General features: G+C 44.0%; 1 protein-coding gene across 1 annotated transcript in view; it reads left to right on the forward strand.

The window, feature by feature from the left end:
- TARS1 (threonyl-tRNA synthetase 1) overlaps positions 1-12,558 on the forward strand; it is a 202,602-nt gene that overhangs the window by 109,342 nt on the left and 80,702 nt on the right. The window lies entirely within an intron of this gene.

The following is a 12,558-nucleotide window of genomic DNA, read 5'->3' on the forward strand; positions in this document are numbered from 1 at the left end:
CTTGTAAATTAGAAAGAACGATGAGAATATTTTCTTTCACTGCTTCCCTAAGTATGTACTTGTATTCATTGTTCACTTTTTCACTGCTTGCTGTGTGAAACCTGAAGGTGTCTCACTCGCTAGTACCCGGGGATCTGTCATCTAGGTGGCCAGGACACAGCCAACACTTTTGGATCAAGTACCTGGGGGTGGACCAGTGCGGGAAGATCACTTGGATGAGGGGTCCTCGGGGAGTGGAAGAGGGACACCGAAGGGTGAGACGCGGTATCTCCTACCTTGTAATACCCCCCCCTTCTCCACCCCCAATATCCCCCCCTTCTCCACCCCCAATATCCCCACCTTTGCAGATACAAACACTTCGGACAGCCCACCGTGAGCGGCAACAGACTAACACCAGAGCCGTATACCTGACCTGTACCAACACCATGGTCAGGCAAGATCAGGCAATTACGGATAATTAAACACAAACCTGACTTCCATTACACTTCCGCACACGGATAAGAGGCAGAGCACGCAAGCACACACTGAGCGAGGCAAAAAACATGAGGAGACAGCAGTTCTAAGGTGGCAGTTTAACACAAGGAGAAAGACGTTGAGACTAGAGAGGGTCGCAAGAAGGGAAGTACCATTGATTTCTAAAGACTGTTACTTTCGTGAACCTTGGAAAGTAAGAAACCAAAGACCAGGAACGAAGGCTGATCAAACCTGTACAGTTCTTCGGAGGTACCCGGAGCTCTCCTGCACCGATAACCCAAGAGGGGAGGAGCGATTGTTGCTGCAGGACTGTCCTTGGCTCCTACTACAAAGCGGCATCAAAAAAGACAGTACAGCCGGTGAGTCGGAGAGACTGATAGCAAACCAGCCTGTGTTACGTACCAAGGTTGCAAGCGGCAACTTTGTACAAAGAGAACTGTGTGAGAGGTGTTTGCGATGAGCGATACGAATAATTGAAAGCTATCAAGACTGATTTGAACTTTTGGAAGGTCAAGCAAAGATACCATATACACAGTGGTCCAGCGCCACGTGGGTGCTCGTTCGGAAGTCTGTTATTCAACTGATGCTTTAAGTTAAGAAAGGAAGAGTGAGCTCGAGTGGTCAAGATGCATTCTGTGTACATTCGAAGTCTTTGATCGTGTAAAGTGAACCCTGGCATTTCGCTGCTGGACTGCCCCAGAACATGACAAAGACTGATATGTTACGGATATTTCTCCTCTGTGAAAGAGATGGTGAGCTAAAGAATCTGGCCAAACTTTCGAAACCGGGACTAATGGCCGGTAGATCCCAGGACCACCCCCTTGTTTTTGCATTATTTATTGAGGCCCCATGTCTTTCACTCTTCACAGCGTGTCTGTACATCGACTGATTCATTGTTTTTTATCATTGTTCTAATTTTCCTTAACCAACCTCAAATTGTCCCGGGAGGATAGCTCAGCAGCAACGTGCTCGCCTTGGAAACAAGACGACCAAAAGCAATACAGGTTCGATCCCCGGGTTTGTGCTTAGAAACCTCTGGGTATTAAGCGCGTTATAAATATGCAACTAAGACCTATTCTTGTAACAGCGCCTCGATGCCCTTGGGCTGTGTGAGCGCTTTAAAAATGCAAATAAATCCATAAGTGCATGAAAAAAATCCCTTCATTACCTAAATCTTGTCTTTTTCATTGTTTGCTTGCCTAGCCTGCTGGTGCATAAATCAGCCAGAGGGTGGCACTGTTTGTCAATTTTGAGTGATTGCATTCTTCTATATTGAGAAGAGCATTTCTAAGTCTGTTTTGTGATTTTTCTTTTATTTCATAACATATGTTGATAAAACCTGTTCATAACAAACCTGTTTTGAAACAGGTTAATTTTGCTACCTTATAAAAACATGACTTATAAATGTTGTGAAGGGCAACCTCAGGTACAAACACTCGGGCTAAACGTAAACTCGACCACACTACGCCCTTTCTCCACAATATTTACTTTCAGTATTGCATTGATGTAAGCAACCTAATATTTAAAGGAGAGTGCTGTGAATTACTGGCGTATTTAGGTAAGTTTTAATTTTTAGTCTGTACCAGGTAAATTGTTAATTTGGACCCAGAGTTTCTTCCTTAAAGTAGACATTCCAAACTTTTGTAGACTTCATATTTTCATAGGTAGTATCCTTAACTTTTTTTCAAACATTTTTTCACTGATTTTCTTTGTTTTCTTTCTGAACCCATGTTCCCAAAGGTAGAGGGATACTTTTTATTTGTTCTACATTTTCATACTGTGAGATCAGCACACCCCATGTTATGTGGAGGGCTGAGGGATTACATAGTATCCCCTTTCTCACTGCTCCTGTAACATTTCTGTTACAGTGACAAAACATACTTGAATGGCTGGCGGCAGTGGACCGACTTTTGTGATATTATTTTACCCACAGACTGTGGTCGCAGCCCTGGTAATGCACAGAAGTGTCACCATTGCCCACAATGGTGGCTGTAATCTGTTTTTGCTATTTCCTGTGTGCTTGTCCTTTCTTGGTACTTCTTCTGCCGTCCTGGGGTGGGGGGGGGGTGCGGGTCCTGGTTTGTATGTTGTCTTCTACTGGGATCCTTTGTGAAACCCGCCGAGTGTCTGTGAAGACAGAATACAAGATTGGAGTCCGAAACTCTGCAGCCGTTTGTCTTCTGGCGTGCCTGCCTGGAACCAGTTCCAACAGGGAGGCTGGCTGTCCTAACGTTTGAATGTAGCAGGACTGCTCATTGGCTGGGTTCAAGGATAAATGGCCTGGATCCTGAAGCAGAAGACAAGTCGACCACTGGAACAGAAGAACCTAGGATGAAGAGGATCAGAGGCGTGCAACCCCTTCCAGTTATCGGTGAAGCCTGCTGAAGTGACCATTGCTGTCCTGACCCTTTTTTTCAAATCGACAGTGAAGCACCGAAGATGACTTCCTACCATGGACTGGTGGGCATAATCAGTCCCAAGTCGACCTGCAAATTAAGCCATGCCACTATGTGCTGCAACCTTCCAGGGCTGCAAATCGCCCATACGCTGGGACTTGTGTTCATGCTCCATGCATCGTCTTCCCGTAAACAAACTCTCCCGAAACTTTTGTGGACTCCCGCTGGACTTCAGAAACAACATTCTACTCCAAATCTCCTGACCACAGTGCAGGACCAAGCAAGCAAGGTGAGTCGATCGGACGAGAACTGTTCTCCGCTGGTGTCTCTGAAAAGGCGCCAAAACCATAGATCCGTATTGGAGCATGATGAATCCTTTGCTGGCAGTGTTCTCTCACGACTGCTGCCATGAAATCCCATCCAGAGTCCCTCCTTTCATCACCACCACCAAGAAAAGGAGACTAGGTCTACAGCTGCTACATCATGAAGGCATCCGCTTCATCTTCTTGATCCCTCCTAAGGTACTGTGGGACTGAAGGGTAATACCTAGAGTCTTTGTGTTGCTCCTGTGTGGCTAAGGGGGTGGGGGTAATTTGTGTAGTTGGGAGGTCGCCCAAACACGTTTGCCCATGCTTAACGCTGCAACGCATGCAGGGAGCCTTTGCCATAGTCCCTGAACCCTTTCTTCCTTATAAACTGTTAATTACTGGCTACTGATGATTTCCACAGGAACTCTTGACTTTTGTACAGTTTGTGCTTGCCTTTTTCTAACCTCCAATCTGAACCTGAAGGAGACTCCTAAAGCCTGTGCTCTTTCAAAAGATTGGTAAGAACTTAACTTGTACTGGTGTGGTTTCTATCGTAACGATCTGAAGCCAAGTTCTTACCTACCTATGAATTACCAACATTAATTTCAAAAAGTATTACAACATTATTACTTCCCTTTTGAATTGTTCTACTATTCCAAAAAGTAACTACAAGATCTGTAAAGTGTTTGCCTGCTTGTGTTGGTCTTGTACCTTCATGTTATTCCTGAAACTGAGTAACTTACAAAGTTATTACTTACCTGAATTTCATTCATTCTGAAAAGTAATTGTTCAGTTCTTGCTTCCCTCTGAATAGTGTATACTATTCTAAAAAGTAACTACAAAGTGGTTTTTACGTGCCTTGATTTGCATGTTCCCTTTCTAGAAGTCTTTTACGCTGCATTTCACTTACCAGAAATATTGTGTTTATACATTTTTTGCTAATTGTGATAGTACTTACATTTCTGAAGATTTATCTTCACGTGTGGGTGTATGTGTGTATATATATCAGAATTTTTATATAACTTTAGAGTGTGTAAATCTTTCTTTGGACTATATGTATGCTAAAAGTTCATTTTACCATCCTACAGCCCTCTCTCTCCTAAGATAAGCCTGGCTGCTCTGCCATACTTCCATTACCTTTTAATGTTAGACGTGTACTAGAAGTTGGAGCTCTGAATTGCTGACTAGAGTCTTATAAAGTCCTTTTGGTGGACTTTAGAAATAACTCCCTAACAGGACTCATTTCAAATTAATTATAATCGAACTAAACAAATGTATTTTTGCAATGGCACATACCTGACAAGCAAACATGAGACCGAGCAACCCAGGTAAAGACATCACATATCAAAATGTACATTTACAGAGCTTCAAAGTGTTCTCGATGTAGCCCATAAAAAGATGTACTAGGAATGATTAGTGGAGACCAGTGTTCACATCAAAATCAGATAGGCAGAAGTAAACTAAGGCTAGGCCTGATCAGATTGGCAGATGTAAACTAAGGCTAGGCCTATGTTACAGGGAATCGTAAGTCAACTATGGTTCTTGTGTAGAATGTCGTCATATACAGTAGAGTCACAGGAATGACTATACATTTAAGTCCTGTTGGAAGTATACACACATTGAAAGAACGTTGCTAATGTAGCCATCATTAAGATTTGTTGCAAGGGCAAAAAAGATAAAGAAAGAGATCTCGGCACGGAACAAAGTAAGCCGTTTTAACTAAGACATATTGTGATCTACATCAATTGCACAGCAGCGCGCTACAAGGGTGCCAAAGTAGCAGGAGTTACCGGATTTGTGTACTTTTGGATGATTTCTCAAAATGTTCAATTTTATTACATTTATTAAGTTTCAACAAACGCCTCACTATGCCAACCCTGACGAGGATTTTCCTGCCTATCAAAAACTAAAGGAAACACAAAGGATATCTGGCCCTCGCACTTAAGCAGAACATGCACAAGCAAATGTATGTCAATTCACAAAAAGATCAACAATAGTATTTCTCATATATTCAGTCTCTTTGTAACCTGGCTAAACTTCCCTTCCCCATGTTTCAAGTTGTTCAATTCCAGTGTTCAACATAAAGAAACCAGGAAATACGGGTTTGTACCAAAGTTCCAACTAAATTTGTGACTTCTCCGCTTTTTGAAAAGAAAAGTTCTGTTTAAACAATGTTCAACAAACCAAAAGATGTATTTTTCTTTGAGAAAGAATTTCCACTTCATCAAATAGCACCAATGATGTTATTGGTCACGATGCTTTGCCACAACTTAAAAATGTCAAAGAAGAAATACAGTTTCTTATCAAATTCAAAGAAACACAACATTTGGCAAGGTAAAAGAAACACAGCTTCTTGACAGCACTCTAAGTTTCTTTTCACAGCATTACATAGCACAGTTTATATCTTTGTCAGGGTGACTACATAGCGCTACTATTTCTCCCTGGGTAACTCTCATACCAGGTCAACCTCTGCAAGTGTTCACCATGCGGAACTACTCGCCTGCCCCATGGTGTTCCACATTCCACTGACAACCACATGTCAAGTCACTCTTCCTCTGAACATTCACTTTCCAGAAGGGCAGCATCTTTGCCACTCATGTCTTTATGCCACATCAATAACCAAAATGCCCTTAAGGATATAATTGCACCTTTTCCTTATGGATTTGGTAATGTGAGTTACACCAACCTTTTAGGGAATAATTACCATATACAAGCCTTCCCTTCTTACAGCCTTGCATTCACCTCTTTGTTTCCTGGCAACCAGAGTAGCTTAATTGCATGCCACATTGTTAGTTTCTTGTTGGCTGCAGACAATATCTAACCAACATTGGGTTGTGACAATGCTTGCATCTCTCTTGGCTTTGGGTAATGCTTGTTCCCTGAACTCAAAATTAATAATGTTCAGCTACTTAACTACAGTGTCACATTGATTCTTAGGTTAACCTTTACCTTAGAATCATTTTTAGGCACACACAACCAGTCTTTATCTGTTTTTCGATGGTTGCAAGATTCAATCAACGTGTTTAAAGCCTTTTACAATCACGTGAGTGAAACTAATAATGTTCGCTTATATGCAAGTGTTACTTTTTAGACTTGCCACTGTCCAAAAATCGACGGTCCTGGAATAGAACTTTCATTTGCACACAAGTGATTCTACTTGGATACAGTTGCCTTCCTTTGTTCGTGCAAGGGATCAGAGCGCTTGGTAACACTCAGAGTTCTGTCATGTTCCCTTCATGCACTGCAGGGCTTGGACTGCTTCGGGCCTCCTCTGGACACACACCCCTCTTCGGTGAGGGTGTCTTCTCCCTCCTGGGACCCTCTGTTGCATAAAACTCTTCAGCCACGGTCTCCTGTACGCTTCCTGCTGCACAATCTCTGCACTTAGGATGACATGCTGAAAAGCGGTCTTCCTTCACGCCTTGCACTGCGCAACCTCTGCACTTCAGATTTTGGTGGAACAGCTTCTCGGAAGACAGCTGAAATCTGTTTGGTCAAAGTCCTGGTGTCCCTTCATCTCACCCACTTCTGCTTGGATTGCCAATACCCTGCTCTGCTTCTGCTGCTGTTACAGCTGCCTTTCAGGCGCTCCTCCAATGATCTCGCCCTCAACGCCTGTAAAACTGAGATCCTTCCCATTGGGACCCCTGCTCCATCCTTCCCCTCACTCTGGCCTTCCTCCTTGGACTCTCCCCCTGCGCCTTAAACTGAAGCCAGAAACCTTGGAGTCATGTTTGACTCCCCTCTCTCCTTCCTCCCTCACACTCAGGACATTGCCAAGGAAGGGCTATTGGTTTTGGAGCACAACCCTGGGGGTGGACAATCGAGGCAGGATCACCTGAGTAGGAGGTCCTTGGGGAGTGGGAAGAGGACGCCTAAGGTCGAGACATGGTATCCCCCATTTTCCATTGTAACTTAACTTACCTTCCCTCAGCTTTAGTATGATATTGTCAGACCAAGTACTGAGAAGAGGAAGACCACCCCTAAAGTAATACAGATAACACATAGAAAACACCACTTTAGTCCTGGGACGAAGAGGGATACTGAAGACTACAGAGTTGCAGGTCAGGCATGTCCCAATAATTGGTGTAATTGGAACCAGGCAGAGAAGGCCAAGGACACACACCCTGAAACACCTTGAGAGGGTCCAGGTGTATGAAAGGTGCAGCACACAAGGGAGTTAGTCGGCAGCTGGGAGAGCAACATGGAAGCTGTGTGGCTGAGTCCAGCAGAGGATCCCTTTTTGTGTGGAGGCATCCATGTTGGTACTGGAACCAAAGCCATGTCGCTGGCAGAGATCCCAGGAGATTTGTGGGGCCCAAGGCAAGAAGGCCATATTGTGGTCACAGGTGTGGGAACCTGGAACACAGTAAGTTGAATGAGAGGCGACCAGGAGGAAGGCCAGCTCAACCTGTGTGTCTCCCAGGGAGAACAGAGAGCCGAGAGGCGGACGGTTTGCAGAGGAAGGCAAGCGGGTGTCAAGTGAAGAGGGTGCCTTCTTTCCAGGGAGCCAGTGAAAGGAGACAAATGGTGAAGTTGCGATCCCTTTTATGTGGCCAGAGAATGCTCGTTACCCTGGCCGGCAGCGCCAGCCCAGGGCTGTCTGAGGGGCAGGTGGAGAGAGACCCTGATTTGGTGGAACAATGACCGAAGAATCATAAAGTCAAATGCTGCGGCTGGTGAGTTTTTAGGAAGGAAAGAAACCCGATGTGCGTGTGAATTGTGGAGATACAAAATTGCCAAGTGATTGTATTTGGTCGGCATGCTTTTGACAGCCTGCGAGTGAAAAGACTGAATGACAAGTGTTAATGTAGGCACGTCCCAAAGGGAACATTGTATCTGTGCAAAACTCCCAAAGTCACTTACTGAGAAGCGAACAAAGCTGCTGAGGGTAGCTAGCGAAGTGGGAGCAAAACTACGAAAGTGTTGGAAAAGACAGTTGAGTTAAAGGAAATCAGGACAAGACAAGGAATGTGGGTTAGAGAGAAAAAGCTCCCCTCAAGAAAGTGTAAAGACAAGAGGTGTAACTTTAAGAAACTGTATCCTAAAAGTGCAAGAGGGGCCAAGAAGTGCAAGGAGTATTTCATAAGATATCAAGAGCTGGGCTGGGGGCAACTGGTTGCGTGACCTGTGAACGGGTGGGCTGTGCGGCCTTCAACTGCGCCTAGACCAGGAAGCCCTAACATACCTTGAGAGCGCCCATAAAGTAAAACTGTGCCATGTACAAAGAACCACTGGTTGCACAACCTGTAATGGGTAGACCGTGCGGTCTGCAACTGTGCCGCGACCAGTGGGTTCAGCAAAGCGAGCAGATCCTGTGAACATTTGTTATTTGAGAAATTGTATTCAGCTCGGGGAAGGGTGTCCTGGGTTGCTTATGAACCCTTATTTTGAGAACTGGGTTAACTGAATCTTAAGATAATTTCTGCAAAGTGCATTGAACTTTTCCGTTTTGAGAACTTTTGTTAACTGGAGTTATTGTGAACAGGTGTCTGAAGTTTGGGGAAGAGAACCCTGAACTTCTTGAGAATCTTTGTTTTGAGAACTTTGCAAACAGGATTTAAAGGTGTCTCCTAATCTGAACCAGAGGGTCCAAATCCTCAGAGAACCTATCCCCAGAACTGTATCCTGAACTTGGAGAAGGAAGCTAGAAACTGCTCCAGACTTTGTCACTTTTAAGTTGATCCATCCCTTCACTATAGTTTTAGTATTAGTTGTGAGGTCAAACATTGCATTGGACATGGACAGACTCTTTGTTTTGAATTTACTGCCTTTGACATTCCTTAGTTTTTTTAGGCTGGGAAATGCCGTCATAGTGATAGGGCGAGTTAGGCATTTCACTCATCCTGACGAGTCGAAATAAGGGTTTTCAAACTGTTGGAATTGTGTCTGTCTCTCTCTTGATACTATGTGTGCCTCACAATAACAAAACAAACACACATTCTGGAAAAGAAATACAAATGACCAAAAAAGAAACGTCCATAGTGCATACTGTACTGAGATAGTTTTTGCATGACACTTCGGTGCCAGAACCTAAATCGGTTGGCTATTGTTAGGGAGAATTCTCAAAAAATGTGCAAATTCCTCTAAACCTTAGAGACCCCCAGCTCTTTTGCTGAACTTTTTTTTTTTTAACTTTGTTTTTATTGAACATCTTAAGTAAACAAACAGGCAGGTAACCACTGGCATTAAGATATCAATCATTTTTTTCCCCTCCGTTCCCTCCCCCCCAACACATAGGCATACCATGTTCCGTTGGACTGTGGCTAAGGAAGCAGTGGGAAGAACAACCAGTTACTAGCCAGCTAATAGAACTTTTCAAGCTGATTGACAAGGTGAGGTCAGGTATTATCCTATCAACTCAGACTCAACGAGGCAAATTAAAGGCGGTACAGAGGAGATCACAGAGGGTATATTGGCATTTAGAAGTCACAATCTCATAGTGTCGCATTCGTCATTCAGAAGAACAGTCCACTCCTGCACAAAGGAAGACATAGCATCATTAGTAATAGCAGTCAGTTTCTCATAGGTGACGATAGCCCTTCACTTGTTAAGCCATTCCGCTTTGGAGGGAGCCAGTCTGCTTTCCCATTTTTGAGCGAGGGCTATGGGGCTTCTGGGATTCTTTACATATATCATATCTCCTACTTTCCACTCACGCTCTTTCACTTTCTCCCGGGCATCAAAACACAGCGTATTTCTCTCTTGACTCTCCTTGATATATTTCATTATCTGTTTTCTATCTACTTGAACTACTCCTGCCACTCTCAACCAGCCTGGGCACAGCTTAGTTCCTGGTTCTCTTCCTTTAAGAGAAACAAATGGTGATACCTTTGTCACTGAATGCGGGGTAGTGAGATAATTCCATGTCATTATCTCTAACATCTGTTTCCATGGCTGCCTTACCCTCATGGCTAATTGCAAACCTTCCTTTAAAAGACGGTTTACTCTCTCCACCAGGCCATTGGCCCTTGGGTGATATAACGCAGTTCTGACATGTCTAATGCTATAACTGCTGAGAAATGTTTTCATTGCCAACGAGACAAACTGAACTCCGTTATCTGAAACTAGTTCACTGGGCACCCCCTCCCTTAGGAAAATTTTCTCTAAGAATGCAATGAGCTCTCTAGCCGTGACCTCTCTTACTGCTTCCCATTCTACCCATTTTGTGTGGAAATCGACCAACACAAACAGAAATTTCAAACCCTCTCCTAATCCCATAATGGGTGCCATAATGTCCACAGCAACTTTAGACCACGGCTGCTCTGGCACTGTGTTACAACTCAAGGGTGTCTCCCTCGTCACTTTTGATTTGTCACTCAATTGACATTCCCTGCAATCCTTCACCCACCTTTTTGTCAATACGCGGCCACCAGAAATTCTGTCTGAGTTTTCTCTTCATCGCACTTTCCCCTGGGTGACCCTCATGAGCCAACTCCAAAAGAGTTTGCCGGATCGTCACCGGAAGTACCACACATCGTCCTCTCCTCAATTTGCCATCACTTATATTCAACTCCTCCTTAATTTCCCACCAAATGTTAAAACTCTTATCCAAATTATTCTTGTGGGGCCATCCCTTCACAGTCCATTCTTTGATCAACTTGAGTTCCTCATCAGAATCCTCTCCCTGTAACCACTTTTCTTGGGCCACTGCCTCATTGACTTCAGCTATCACTGATTCTTCCACTGTCTCATCCTCCACTGTCTCAGTTTCTTTTAAAGGCATCCTTGATAGACAATCTGCTACCAAATTCTTCTTCCCAGGCAGATAACTCGGGTCAAAATTGTACCCTTGAAGACCCAAACCCCAACTGCTTATCCTAGGCAAACCCAAAGCCCACCTACCACTCTCAAACAACTGTACCAATGGCTTGTGATCAGAGCGAACTACAAATCTCCTGCCCCACAAGAAAAATTTAAAATGTATCACAGCCCAAAACATGGCCAAAGTCTCTCTTTCGATCACTGAATACTTGAACTCCGCCCCCCTCAACGCTCTTGAGGCAAAGGCAATCACTCTCTCCTTCTTGTCTTCATCCAATTGTACCAATGTGGCTCCCAACCCCCTCAAGCTAGCATCTACAATCAGAATTGTCTTATCCATGGGGTTAAAACTCCCAACAGACGGTGCTTTACTGATTGCTTCTTTGATACCTTCAAATGCCTTCCCACATTCTGGAGTCCACTCAAATCTCAACCCCTTTTTTAGTATCATTCTTATTGGGGCCGACACTGTTGCAAAATCTTTCACAAAACGATGGTAATATTCTGCAAGGACTAAAAATGACCTCACTTGGTCCTTATCCGTCGGTACAGGGGCTTTTTCTACAGCTTCAACTAAACATTCTTTTGGTCTCACACCCAATTCATCAATCTCATGTCCGAGATACTCCACCTTCCTCACTGCAATCTTACACTTGTCCCTTCTCACAGTCATTCCAGCTTCCGACAACCTTCCCAACACTTCTCTCAATACTTCATCATGTTCCGCCCTAGATTTTGCAAACACAAGCATATCATCTTGGAACACTACAACATTCCTCACACCCTCCATCACTTTGTCCATAACTCTCTGAAATACAGCTGCTGCCGAGGCAAGTCCGAATGGCATCCTTCGATACTTGAAAGTTCCAAAAACCGTAATGAACGCTGTCAAATGCTGGCATTCTTCCTTCAAGGGTATCTGGTGATAGGCCTGAGACAGATCAATCACAGAAAATACTGTGGCCTTATCGAGAGTTGACAACTTGTCACTTATTATCGGCAAAGAGTGCCTGTCCACCAGAATATTCCTGTTGATGTCAAGTCTTATGTCACCATTAGCCTTGGCTGCCACGACGACTGGTGATAACCATTCTGAACTTTCACTTTCTTCAATAATTCCTTTCTGTAATAAGGACTCGATTTCAGTCTTTAGTCTCTCTCTTAGGTTATGAGGTATCGGCCTCACCTTATGCACCTTGGGCACTGCTCCTGCTTTTAAGCGAATCTCGTGTTCAAAGTCTCACCATTCCCAATTCTCCTTTAAAAACTGCCAGGAACTCATCCTCCCATTTGTCATGTACCTCAGCTACAGAAACAGGATCCTCTGCACTTGCTTGTATCCTGATTCCAAGTTTGCGCTGTTCCTCCAAGCCTAACAAAGACGAGCCTTCCCATGTGACAAACGCATCTGAATCACAACTTCTGCCCTTATACTTAATTTGTGCTTGGAACTTGCCTAACACGTCTATCTTCACATTTCCATAGGCATATGGTTCTATGCTGTGCTCCTTCAAATCTTCTACCTTCCTTTGCAAACATATTTCAAATGTTTTCCTCGATATCAGCGTCCATGGAGAGCAACTATCCACTTTCAATGCCACCACTCTTCCGTTCAT

The sequence above is a fragment of the Ambystoma mexicanum genome, chromosome 6p (assembly GCF_040938575.1).
Source record: "Ambystoma mexicanum isolate Mex_15411 chromosome 6p, UKY_AmexF1_1, whole genome shotgun sequence".
Taxonomy (NCBI): domain Eukaryota; kingdom Metazoa; phylum Chordata; class Amphibia; order Caudata; family Ambystomatidae; genus Ambystoma; species Ambystoma mexicanum.